The sequence below is a fragment of the Aquila chrysaetos genome, chromosome 16 (assembly GCF_900496995.4).
Source record: "Aquila chrysaetos chrysaetos chromosome 16, bAquChr1.4, whole genome shotgun sequence".
In the NCBI taxonomy this organism is placed as follows: Eukaryota; Metazoa; Chordata; class Aves; order Accipitriformes; family Accipitridae; genus Aquila; species Aquila chrysaetos.
This window is the reverse complement of record NC_044019.1, coordinates 11,425,094-11,439,505: the sequence shown is the minus strand read 5'-3', so window position 1 is coordinate 11,439,505 and position 14,412 is coordinate 11,425,094. Positions and strand designations below refer to the sequence as shown.

The following is a 14,412-nucleotide window of genomic DNA, read 5'->3' as shown; positions in this document are numbered from 1 at the left end:
AGTCAGCACAGCCACAAATTGTCAAAATGGGAACATCAAAGCAATTTTTCTATTTTATTAGATAATTAAAATAACTTTAGTTTTAAATTGCAGCCACAGAGATTTCAGCATTTATGTATCAATGTTACAATAATCAAAAGAAGAAGCTATGGAAGACAAATACAGTATGAAAAGTTATCATCACCTGCACAGACCAGGCTATATGGTCCGGTCTATCCTCAGGAGATGAAAATCCACAGACGTATATTAAATAAAATGAAGCTAGCAAAAATGAACACTAGCTAACTAACTAAATAAATAAATAAATCACTAGGCCTAAATAGTAGGGTTATCCCAGGCCTTTCCATGCTGCTTTTTATTTATGAAAAAGTTATCAACACTAGCTGGCTAATCCTGTCAGTTCCAAAGGGGAAGTCAACCATTATTTTAGTTTTACAGAAGGGCATCAGTCATTCAGTTTTACAGAAAAAAAAAAAAACCTAAAGATAAATTAACTTACCAAAGGCTCCACCCCAAGTCAATGGCTGAGCCTGTTAGGGCCAGTGAAGACTACATAGTTACTGTTTTTGAATAATCTGCCTTATAACTGCACAATGACATGAACAGAGCCTGTTTTGTAGATGTCTCTACTACTCTTCCCTCAAGAAATGACCTGACCAGGACCCTGTAGCGTTTTAGAGACCACAAGAGTACAAACACGGACCCAATCCTTTGAGAAGTTGAGTACCTTTAATCCAAGAGGCCTTGAGAGTACAGAATAATCTTTCACAGCAGAATTAGAACTCTACAGGATCAAGCACAAGGTTGGGGTTTTGCATACACAAAAAACCCCATCCCTGAAATGAAGTCATACATACACAAAGTGTACAGTGTATTATGTATATAAATGCTCAGCTTATCCACATCTGACATACCATATTGAATTGTAGCTGATGCAGGATTTATCAAGAGAGCGCAACAAAGGCACAACTGGTACAAGTAAATCATCGGGTAAAGATGTGGAAGACTGGACTTCTACACAGGGCAAGGTTCTTAGGTGCTCTGGTACAATTCTCCAACCCTCACATAGCCTGCACTGCCCTATTTTCACTGCTGCTTGTGCCAGGAGATAATAGTGTTACCCACCAGTGCTAGAGTTCCCCTGATTGCAAGTTAGACATAGCCTTTGATCAGGATCCCTTGCCTTGCCATGTTTTCAATTCCCACCATTTCAATGAGGGGAAAAAGGCCTACGACACATGGGTTTCTCCCCTCTGGTAGACTCTTCAGAAATCTGCAGTAGAGAAGGAGACACTTGAACAGTAAATATGATGTTAAGTTTACTATTCTAACCAATCTTTTTTATGAATTCTTGAGAATTCAGACCACCTGGTTCTGCAGAACCACAGGTGCCAAAACACTAAGGAAAAAATAAGCATTGGTGGAGCTAAAGAGGCTCTCGGCTGTAACTCATCTGATTCAATGATGATAAGAGTAATGGTGATGACAGCATTACAATGCAGATCTAGAAACCATGCCTATTTTTGCAGCATTCCCTCTGAGCAGGAAGAGCCACTGGGTAACAAGGTGGCAACTCTCCTAACCATGCTAGTCGTCTGGCTGTTGCTTTCCCTAGCAAAAATGCAGTAATGATAAAGGTAAGGATATTTTCTACATCCTGAAGCTTAATGCAAACTGGTGGGGTGATTTCAGTATATGTATGTGTGGAATACTAAAGAAGAATTACTACTAAGATATTAAAGTGTTTGTGTGCCTTAATTTGTCTGTTAGCTGAGCAGACTTCTGCTTTAAGGATGAAAGAGAGTAATTTGTAAAACGCTGGACCTGTATTTTCAGTTTGAATTTAATCTGCTTGCAGTATTATTCCACTTTGTGCTCTAATTTGCTTGAATATTCACCACAGAGGAGATGTATTCCTAGGCTGCTCTTAACTAGAACACTGCCAGAGGTCTGCCTCTGCTGCCATCAACGAGGAGCTTGCTCATGGGTCAAACTCCCCTCTGAGATAAACTTGAGCAAGGCCTTGAAGTCACTAGGACTACATAGACGTAACTGAGTGGGGAATTTGACAAAGTAATGTCTTCAGCGCAATCGGGAAACAACCAGAAGCAAAAGAGATGTGATTTCACAAATATGACCAATGAAATAAACCACAGACCCAGAAGAAAAGCAGCATGGGACAAAACCCAGAAACACCAGGACAGATCTTTCTTTGTTGTCGATGACTACTGATTTTAATCAAGCTTTACTGGTTTATAGGAGTGGGAAGTTTGGAAAAAAGTGTAAATTTAACTAGTTTCAACAGCTAATGAAAAACTGTTTAAGGCTGGTGCTTGCAAAGTATAAGGAATCTTAAAAGCTGTGCCACTCATAGCCATGCCTTTTCAACAAAACAAATGCCCTCGTTTAATAGGGCTATAGCACTTGTGTCATTGCCAAGTTCTAATATAATACTTGGCTTTGTCTTTGGTGACGATTTTTGTACAGACAGGCATTGCAAACACACAAACAGCTCTCAGTCTTCCTCTCAGCTTTCTGCAGGAAAGGACTACTTCAAATACTGCCACTGTACTGAAATGGATACATAGAGGAAATACAGAGAGGGCTCCCTTCTTCCCACACTCCCCAATCACTGAGTTCAGCTTGCAAACAGAAAGGACCAAGTTCTAGCCTCCATCCTCCTTGCTTTGCACTGCTCCAGCAGCAGAAAGCAGACAGGAATCCAGCCTACCAAGCTGACTGGGGATTCCCCCAGCATTAAGGAATCACAATGTGGTTTACCATCACTTTTTCCTCTTAACTTTGGTGCAAGAGTCTTAACTAAGTTGAGCGCAATATCTGAAGAGTACCTGTATTCCAGCAATCCCAATCTGCCATAGCAACATCTCATGGCCTTCAAAACCAAATGCAGATTAGAGAAGCTGTGCTGTTTAGGACAGCTTTGCTTTAGCCTGATTTCTTAAGGAAACAAAATTTAAATGTTCAGGCTGCCTGTCTGCAATTCCCCCATAACACAAGAGTAAATTAGCAAGTTTCAACCAAGTTTGAAAGAGCAAGGGAAGTCTCTAAGATTCTACAAATTTCATGGAAAGTGCTGAATGTCTGGGGGGAAAAAAAAAAGATTCAAACAATTGCTCCCACAATGGAAAGAGTAATTGTGATTTAATCCTTAATGTATTCCAAAAGAAAGAATAAAAGATGGACAGGCAGCAGAGACAGCTCCAAAGGAGCCACAGTCTTCACCTAGCCCAAGAGACAAGGGACAGAGACAGAAAGGAAGAGGAGGAGGAAAATATGGTGTACAAAACTGGAGGAAACAGAGTTCCTTAGTTTCACAGTTAACTGAAAAAGTCATGGTTTGGTTGCACAGGATAACACAAAATAGCAGAAGAGTTGAGGTTGGAAGTGATCTCTGGAGATCATCTAGTCCAACACCCTTGGTCAAAGCAGAGTCAACTAGAGTAGGCTGCTCAAGGCTGTGTCTAGTCTGGTTTTGAACATATGCAAGGATGGAGACTTCCCAACATCTCTAGGCAACCTGTGTCAGGTTCAACCCACCCTCACAGTGGAGAAGCTTCTTCTTATATTCAAATGGAACATACTATACACACACAAAGGCCCAAGTAAGATTAGTGCCTTAGCATGAAAGGGATTATATGCAGATACTGTAACACAAATTATCTTTCCTCTCAGTTCACAACCTAGGCAAGACACATGAAATGTGGAAGAAAAAAAACCATATGTAACAGAAAATAATTCTCCAAGGACACACAGTGCATCAGGGTTAATTGCCCAAAGACAATGCATCTGTATAAGAAGTGGGGGTAAACGATAGAAGTACCTTATTTTTCAGTCTATCATGACCATACGGTTTAAAAAAAAAAAATAAATCTTTAACAATAACAGATGCTTATTTAGAGATAGGCTATTTTCTTGCTTAGAGTATTTCCACCAGCTCTTCTAGCAGTAACCATTAACCTATTTAAACAGGGCTGAAATGATAAAGGGGCTCAGTCTTGGAACTGTAACATCCCCAAAACTTTTCTCAGAATAGCATCCTGAAGTCTTCATTAATTTGCTATAGGAGATTACAGCTGTAGAAAGAACCAAATACCTGTCTAGCATACTCTAGATTAGGATGCCAATCCTTGAACCAGTTTCCAGTTTGAAGAGGCAAGGTAACTTTGAAGTTAAAAAAAAAAAAAAAAAAAAAAAAAAAAAAAACCAACAACCAAAAAAACCAAAAAAACCCACAAACCAACCAAAAAAAAAAAAAAAACAAAAAAAACAACCCCCCCCAAACAAAAAAAAAAAAAACCAACAAAAAAAACCCCCAAAAAAAACACAAAACAAGAAAACACACCCAAAACACACCCAAAAAACCCCCAACCCCCCCCCAAAAAACCCAAACCCCCCCAAAAAACCTAACCAAACCCCCCCAAAACCAAACCAAAAAAACCCCAACAAAAAAAACCCACAAAAACAAACCAAAAAAACCCAAAAAATAACCAACAAAAAAACCCACAAAAAAACAAAAAAACCCACAAAAACCAAAAAAACCCACAAAAACCAAAAAAACCCACAAAAACCAAAAAAACCCACAAAACCCAAAAAAACCCACAAAAACCAAAAAAACCCACAAAAAACCCACAAAAAACCAAAAAACCCACAAAAAACCCACAAAAAACCAAAAAACCCACAGAAAAACCACAAAAAAAACAAAAAACCCACAAAAAAAACCACAAAAACCCACCAAAAACAAACCCCACCGAAAACAAAAAAACCCACAAAAAACCCCAAATAAACCAAAAGAACAAAAAACCAAAAAAACCCACAAAAACACCCACCCCTCCCAAAACAACAACAACAAAAGAACTAAAAACAAAAAAAATGAACTAAAAAAAACAACAAAAAAAGACCCCACCAAACCAAAAAACAGATGACCAGAACTTCAAAAGGAAAACCACAGACCAATCCCGTACCTGCTGACAGCAGGTCATCTCAATGCGACAGCCAAGCCACCCATCATTTACAACCTGAAAATACAATGAGAGCTTTGGTCTAGAATACTGGGAGAGATGAAGAGATTCCAATAAGGCAAAAAACTAGGAGTCAAACCCATTACTTAATCTTAGGGATAGGTCACAGTTATTAAAAGGAATTCACACAGTCACTGAATGAAACTTACCCAGAGCAAATGGCTGGCATGACGAGTAACCCAACCCTGAGCTGGCAAACAGTCAGCAAAAGACATGAGAAATTTTTAAACATCCCACACAGTCCATTTCATACCACAAGGATCTGTAATGTTAAGTCTTCTCTTCCTACTTAAACTTATGTTTTAATTCAAATGCAATAAAACAGTAGTCTTAGCAAAGTCTTGTGCTAGCTTAGCTCAGACTTTATCAGAGCAGGACATTGCTTTTTTTCAAAATAAAATTTAAAAAAAGGAAATCATACATCAGCAGCTCATGTTTAGCTGCAAATATGTTATTGCTGGTCCCTCTTCCTCATAAATTATATTACCATAGGGTGGATGAGCCAAAATTATGAACCTGGGCTACAGTGTACCTCATCCTGGACCAAAGCAACAGAACAATCACTTACCCAAGAAAAGCATCTGTGTAGAAATCTAGTGTGTACACTGCTATCACACATAAATTAATTAAGAAAAAGAGTGAAAGAAGATAAAGAGCCAAGCAATTCCATCAACATTCCCTGGTGGGTCACTACGAAGACCTGGTACATTCTCGTCTGCAGCTGAAGGACTGCTGTTCAGCCTTTGGCAGACTGAAACTTAATCATTCTAAGAGTAGACAGACAGTAGGAAATTAACACATTTTTGGTCCAGACCAGTTTGCTTCTCCCAGAAACCAGCTCCTCCATTATTTTTGTTCCAGTCAATAGTGCTTTTAATAGCTAAATGACAAGGGCAGTGTGCTTATGGCACGTTCAGGCTGAACACACAGAGGAATGACACTGCAAAAGCAGAGCTTGTAATGTAGACATTATTAAAAAAATACACATTATCACACTGATTTCCCCCCCACACATTAAGCATACACTGCAACAGATAACAAATCGAAATTGCAAGAGCATCAGGATATAAAAAGAGTATGTTGTTTTGTAAGTAGAAGCAGGCAGTCAGAAAAGCACTTACTAAATGGATGTCTGAAAACAGTTTTCCATCATTTTAATTTTTTTTAAATTTTGTTAAAGTTAAGCACTTCACTGGAAATATCATCATGCCTATAATTGCCACATAGTGCTGGAATGCTAAAACAAAAAAGAGATAGTACTGGCACACCTTAAGCCACTTGATGCTGATTTCTCTCCTCAATTCCCCCCTGCACCCTGCATTAACCCATTTACTGTCAGTTGATGTTGCAAATCTTGGTGCAAAGCTTTTACCAACCTTAATTTCCTTTTGCCAGTAACTGGCAAGTTATCTACTTTTTTCCAAACTCCTTAATTATCAAATCACTGATTATCAATGGATGAATGTTAGATAAAAAACTGAAGAACAGCCTGTTATCAATGGTAAGCTACACAAGGAATGGTCCCTTCCAGTCTAACCCCACCCCTTCCACCACCCCAAATTAAAAAGTTTATTTGAACAAGAAATTAAAAAAATATTTATTTTCCTCTTAAATATGCAATAATCTTTATACAAGAAAGCCAGAGTAGGAACAGAAGTTGAAAGGCAGAAACTGCCTGGCACAGTCATGGGGTGCGAAACAGTAAGCTCAGACATTAGAACTTTGTGAAAGAGTTATTTAGGGCAGCTTTAGGGCTACTTTAATTTATGTCAGTTGACAACGATCTCTGTGGCCTTCAGGAAATAATAAAATAATTTCCTCAAAATAAAAATGAGCGAGCTGACAACTCAAGATAAGTATTCTATTCTACCCATTCCAGCACTGAGTAACTACCCATCAGCTATCTGCACCAGCCTGAAGGTTACCCTGCACTACCATGAAGGCAACAGTACCATTTGCAAGAAAACATAGCTGGATTTGTTTAAATATGAGCACCATCATTTACCTTCTTTGTTCATATTGCTCTTTATCCTCAGTCTCATGACACACTTCATTTATTATCCTTTAAAAACTGTATCCCAAGGTCATTGCAAAAGAAACAGTATATTCCTGTTTATACAGTCCACAGGACAACAGCGATCTCATAAGCATCTCTGCCACAAACAACACATTCAAGAAAAAAAATGCTTGCAGCTACATCAATAGCAAGTAATACACTTTTATGAAAGGAACCAATACAATTTCCTCTGTTCCACCTAAATTCCTGATTTTCAAAAGCTATGAAGCAATGAAAAAAATCTTCTGGGTAGATTTTTTCCCATGGTTTTAACCACAATTTTATCAGTAATGTTTCTAGTCTGTAACCAGATTTAAAGGAATGAATAAAAATGTTATACCCCTATTGAAAAGTAAATGCAGAATAAGTCAAATGGAACTGGATGAACACTATTAATATGCTCTAAAAGTAGGCATTTGAAATTAAGTAAGTTTAGTTTGGTCACGTTTGTGTGCCTTTTAAAAAAAAAACCTTTCTGGAAAACCGCTCATCTTCCAGGCAAGGGTGCTTATGTGCATCACACTCAAACCGTCCAGGAAAACTAAATTTTCAGTTTGCACTTGCAAACATTTATGTTGGAAGTGCTCGCACAACTATACAAGTAGAATGTAATACTCTTATGCAACACATCCAGACTACATTCAAGAGTACAGTTCAAATGTTTGAATATTGTTTAAGTGCAACCAATTTGTAAGTGAGGTAAAAACAGTTGGGGAAAGGAGATAAAAATAGTTGTTTGCCAGAAAATCTGAAACAAATAAGGACTTAAAGAAAATCACTCTGCACTTACAGACACTGCAGATGAAGACAGTTCAAGTTCATTAGAACACTATTTACAACAAATTATTCATGTTACTCTACAGATCAGCATGGATGTTTTGTAGTAAAACAGTACTGTTTATGCATGAACTGAAAATGGAACAATCTCCTCATATTCCATAAGCAGAACGAACAGCATTATTGACTAGGATTGCTAAACATCTTGGGTTTGTTTAAAACAAAACCAGAAGATATCTTTGGGATATTTCTTGATAGAACAATCCATGACAAACAAAAAAAGTCCACCCTTACCTATTTATCATGGGCTTGATGATCTTTCTACTGAAGTCAGCTCAACTTAAAACACTGACTGACTTCACAGGGCAATTTACAGTATCTCAGCATTTGAAGAGGAACACTCCTTGAGCATTCATTTATGTCTCTGCCTTTACTCTACCTTCATGGAAATCTATATCCAGGCTTCCACCTCTTCTTATTTTGACTGTTCTCCTATGTGCATAATACATTCCTCATGCAATGTCTCTTACTTCACAGGGCATTACTTCCAAATTTCTCATTTCCTTTCAAATTTCTTCTGAAAGCTGGAATTCTTTGACCACCTACATTTGTTCTGTATTACCTACCTACTAATTTTGAGGCGGACATCAACATTTATTATCACCACTGCAATTACTGTTTAACTCTCTAAAGTATACAATATTAAAGACTTCCCAAAATATAATGTATGGAGTAAATTTATGGTATACTGAAAAATATTGTATGTTGGAGAATCCAAAACATACACTGGCTGTTCCACTCAATTTACAAAAGGAATTGTAAGAACCCACTTAAAATGCTACATTTGCTCTTTTCATGGAATCACAGGTATTCCAGAGATCAGAAAGAATTCCTCTCAAGAGGTAAATTCTATTGAGAAGCTTTTTAAATTTCTCCAACCTCTCTCATCATTCTAATGCAGTCCTTCCCACTGTAGCAGCACAAAATGACATTAAAGCAGTGATGGAAAGTGTAAGAGTGCTTGAGCAGTGCAAGAACTCTATTTGTGAAATCACTGCTTCCGTAGCTCCTGCTGATGTCTGAAACGTAGGTATATAAATAGTCATATAGTCCTACTCATTTGACAGTACCTGAATTTTAACAAATCTTGGGTGAGAAAGCTTACTGTGCTTTACAAAGAAAAACAATCATTCAGAGCCTGCTCCTGTTTCAACGAGTTCATAATAATTTTGCTACTGATATTGGGGTAGAAGACTAAAGGCGTGCCTTTACAAAGTTTGCAGAAGGATGGAAGCTAAAAATCATTTTCACTGTAGTTAGCAAACAGGAATTTGCTTTAAAAGAAAAAAAAAAAGGTGAAAGTCATAAAACAGATATCTGAACTTTGCAGTTCAGACACGCAGCATGGTAATAGTAGTTTACTTCAGTCAGTAATGCAGGCAAACAGTACTTCTAAACAATCGGATCAAAGGTATGTAAAGTTAAGAAAGCCCAAATCTCTCAAAACTCATACCCAATACTTAAAAATCCATTAAGTCTAAGTCCCTATGACATAACCTTTCTTGGTAAAATTTCATTCTTAAGACCTCTATTGCCCACAGTATTGCTTGCAGTAGTTTATTTCTATGATTACTAATTAACCATTTAAGTCTTCACAGACTATCATGACAAAGGGTATGGATTCACTGTTTTGAAAGAAACTTTAAGGAAAGTAAAATATATATATGAAAACATTAACAGAATATATACTGGTTTGTTGTTTGTTTGTTTAAAAAGGCCATGGGGGGAACTACAATGATTTCCACCTCTATAGTGATATATTCATCTAAACAGCTAAACAGAATAAAGCTGTACTCTTTAGATCCTTTAGATATTTAGAAAAAATAGCAGTATGAATGAAAAAGGATATATTTTGTTTAGCCTCCTTACCTAAGGAAACCAGGCTTCTGAGATGACATTGTCTACCAAACACTCCTTGAATAGATCTGAAGCTTTCAATTTCAACCAAATTTGACAGAGGCAAATAAAAAAATTAACAAATTTCAGTTTCTGCTGATGTCATGGAAACAGGTGGTTGTAAAGAAACATCCTGTTTAAGCTCTCACTGAATAAAAGGCTATTAAATACACCAAGACCCAAATTTAATGATTTCTGTTCTTACATAACCCAACATCATACTGCTGAACACCTCACTGATGGCTCACATGTAACTAACACATTGTACATTAAAATAGTTGTAAGTTGTATGGTATACAACGCAGAAAAGGGACCCCCTATACTTTTTGCAAAGGTTGAAGTGTGTGAGTTTCAAGCAGGATTCTTTGTATTGAATGTCTGCAGAACTGGGCTTAAAACAGAATGAAAGGAACAAGACAAAATGGATCAGCAACATTAAATTTTTCATCAAATTTATCTCAAAGTAAATAGGGTAACTCCCACTTAGAGATGATGTCTTATTGCTTGTAGACAAAGCAGCATTTTGGAAATTTCAACTAGACATTGAATTGGTGCCATAGCAAACAATGATCCTGAAGCCTATACAGTGACTGTCAAATGAAAACACAAGAAAACCCTCCAAAACACTGAAGCCCTCCACAAGAAATACTTCAGCTCCTCATCTTTGTACTCATTAATAAATATTCACTACAGTCAACCTGAATTACTCTTAAGAATTTCAAGGGTGAAATAAGGGTTAATGAGGCCAAAAGAAACACACAAAGATATTTGTGGAATTAAAAAGAAAAAAAAAAATAAAGCAAAGAATATGCAAGAAGCTGATTTCACACAGAATTAGTGGCAAACGGAGAAAAGCCTCCGTTTGATCTAAAACTAAAATTGTGCTTCATGATCAGGTGTGACTGGGGTTTCTCAAGGCACACTGTTTCCACGTGTGTTACTGTAACATGACACACATCCTTTATTCATTACTGTTAATTACAAGGAAAACCTCCTATAATTAACTGTAGAAGAATGTATCAATGGAACTTGGATAAACCAACCTTTCCCCACATACCCATATATATATATATATATAGTAATGATTTTTTACACTGACAGTTCTGTAAAATAATTTTTTGAGTACAATAATTAAGATTATGCTGCTGCTTGTATTCTTGCAAAATCATTCCAACAGATTCCATGAGCTATTCCTCCAGCTGCAGTAAAGAGGTGCTCTGAATTCAACCTATTACAGAAGCAAACCATCTTACTACAGTACTCAAATTATACATTAAATTTGTATGCTAAATTATTAAAAATAATTTTCCTTCATTCCTCTATCATTCCCATTACCAGCAAAGAGCTAAGCACAGACATTTTTCAGCACTGCCCCATGTAGCCCTTTTCCAGCTTCTCTAAGAGGCCCTAATCCTCTCTTTGTGGCATCAGTCACCCTCAGCAAGCTTGACGCACCAGCACAGAAGGCCACTCAGGACAAATTTTGCATACCCGATTTTGAATTCTAGTCAACACTTTCAACAACAGTTGTTACCCACCAATTTGAACCGAAGGCTTTTCCATGTCAGTTTTGCCCACCTACTGCCAGATGTCACCAGGTTCCACTAATGTCCCACATACAGCAACTGGACCTCTTTGCAGGGACCAGCAGGCTGCTGTTGGTAAACACTTTTTTCCAGCTATTAAGGTGGCAGTCAGTGAGAACTTCACAGAGGAAAAGTCAGTGAGAGTTCTACTTACCATTAAGCTCTCCCTCCATGGCAGCCTTTCTAAGTCTGCCCTGAACTATGAACCCATGCTCTTTCCCAAAACTCCTTTCTTTTGAGCTCAGTAAAAGCAGGTAAGAGCAATTAATACATCTGTATAATATTAATGTATCTGGGAGCAAAGCTAGACCTGCCTATCTGAAATAACTTTATAGAGTCAAGAATTTTTTATTCAAAATAAAAAATTATGGATATGAAGATCACTGCAAAATGGACAGGACTTTGCAACACAACTTATACTTTCTTTCTATTCATTACTACATTTTGCCAGATTTTATTTCTCACTTTTCCGCATCCCCTTGGAAAAAACAAAAAATATTCCAAGCCATTACCTCCTAATCTTCCAAGCTTTAAAGTCAAGCTCTAAAGGAATGATTACAACCCCTATTTTCTTCAGCCGTATGCCACTGCAACCCAAATTCAAAGTTACACACCTTGACAACACACTATGGTCAATCAGGCCCTCATACTGCGCTTGTTGTCCTCTCCCTAAAATGCTGCAGGTTGCCTGCTTACCCTCCAAAACAAGCAGGATGAGGACTAGCTATGTACCACACACTGTTCATGCTATTCTGCATGCTCCCAAATGCGATTAGCACAGAAAATGCGAGAAGACCAGAAGGCATCTTTCCATATTTAGCTGTGTATGTTTAATACCGAGTTAGATTTCACCTCAGTGCATTATTCCATTAATCAAGGGTGGGTATAGCAAGGAAGACATAGACTGACATCAGCTACTTTTAAGATTTCTCTTCCTCTTCCCCCCACCCCCAGCTTCTATGACACCATGCATTGTGCTTTTTATGTGCATTCATGTGTGCAAACAGCAGAGACTTATCTATAAAGATCAGTTATATGGTAAAGCTGCAAAAGGAAACTTTCACCCTTGTCCAGCTGGTTGAATAACTGCAGAGGCCAACAGCAGCAAGACTCTAAATACATCCTCTTCTTCTCCCTCCACCCCCACATCTCTAATCACTTAGGAGGAAGATAGGAAGATTAGCAGAGAGGAAAAAAATAACCAAAGCTGCAGATAACCCTTTAGGACCACAACGTCAGGCTATGAGACATGGAGCAAAAGGTTAATGCAGCTGTATTTTCAGGAATCTCAGACACAATTTTATTTAAAGGGGAGGGAGGGGTGCTGAGAAGGTGAGAGACAGAAAAAAGGAAATGGTGATGAAGACAAAAATGAATTTGTCATCTACATCTGGCTCTTTGATCACCTGAAGTATCCTGGAAAGGATTACCAGCAGAAATAGGGCAGTTTCATTACCAATACGTTGCAATTTTTTGGTAGAGTGTTTTCATTATCATCATCATAACAGATTTTAGTAAGAATACAGCTGCAGAAGTAAGGGCTTATTGAGCTATGCAAAGAATAAAGGTGGTAACCAAAACAGTGACAGAGAGCTACCTTTAGCAGCTGATACACTGAAGAGATTTGAAAAAAAATGAAATATAAATAAAAGTCACTTTCACTAGAAGACAATGTCATCTTCATCCATGTCTCTGAACGGTTGCTATGGGGTTGTGAAGAGGAGGGGAAAGATGGGGGAGGGGGGGGGTGTTATAATCAATCATCTCAGAAGAGCATTGCTTCTTACAGAGAAAGATCTGGATTTTGACTGTGTCCCCAAGAAAATTGCGGACTGCAGAGCTGCTGCCACGCAGGGCAGTGAGGAAGCAGGCAGAGCAGAGGCAGCAGCTGGGGATGGAAACGCCTATTAAATCCTTTAGACAACAGATGGGCAAAGCTCGGCTGGGTTATAAAAAAAAAAAAAAAAAAAAAAAAAAAAACACCACAATGCATCATGTTTTATTGTCCCACCATAATGAACAACACTTAACACCCACATGCCCAAAGAAGCCCCCCTATGGCTGATCTTCCCCTTTCCCTAAATTATAATCTCGAGTCTCAATCCACTTTTGGGGGGGCTCCCAACCCAATGAATTTGCCACATGCCATTGCTTATTGCACCTGTTACTAAAAAAAAAAAAAAAAAAAAAAAAAATAAAAAAATTAAATAAGGAGAACATTTGGGCTTCTTTTTAAGGGTTTTTCTTCCAATTAATGCTCCCCTGCCCTTGAAGTGAATATGCTATCCAAGCAACAGTAAGTCCAGATCTTGAACGCATTTAGGGGATCTAATTATGTCATGTAGGGCAGAAGCACCTGCTCTCTGCTAATTCCCTCCACTCGGTTTCCTCTTTTTAACATTTCTTACCATTGTTCAATTCAGGAAAATCTGCTGGGGGTGAGTTTCATAAACAAGCTTTAAGAAAAATAATTAAATAACCTCCCCTCCCCCAAAAATCCCTCCTACAAAAACACAGCATAACCAGAATTAATTCTGCTACCAATCCTCTATTTTTCTTTTATTTCAGACCCTACCCACAAAAACCAGCAGCCCATCCATCCATATTTGCTAAATACCCACAGCAGTCAGTGCCACAGACATACTGTACATATTTCCACCCCCCCAACTGCACCTTAAGGACTACACCCTTTTCAATCATGATGTCATGAAATACTGCTGGTGACTCCCCCACTACCACCACCACCTCCTCCTCAGTACTACAGGCTGTGAACCTTTCATTTCAATATAATTTGATTAAAAAGAAAATGCTCCTAAGTAGGGCAGTGAAGAAATTGATGTGAAAATTCACCACCAGCAGATCACCTATTTTTTCCTCTGCATGCACTCTGGCTGTCATCAGAACAACACCCATTAGCAGGAGTAATGAACATAAAGCATCCTGGGCTTTTTTTTTTTTTTTTAAAGGAAAAAAGAAAAGAAAGATTTAAAATGAAAAC

At 38.0% G+C, this 14,412-nt stretch overlaps 1 protein-coding gene across 14 annotated transcripts in view; it reads right to left on the bottom strand.

The window, feature by feature from the left end:
• Window positions 1-14,412, bottom strand: part of BRSK2 (BR serine/threonine kinase 2) — a 327,520-nt gene that overhangs the window by 312,480 nt on the left and 628 nt on the right. The window lies entirely within an intron of this gene.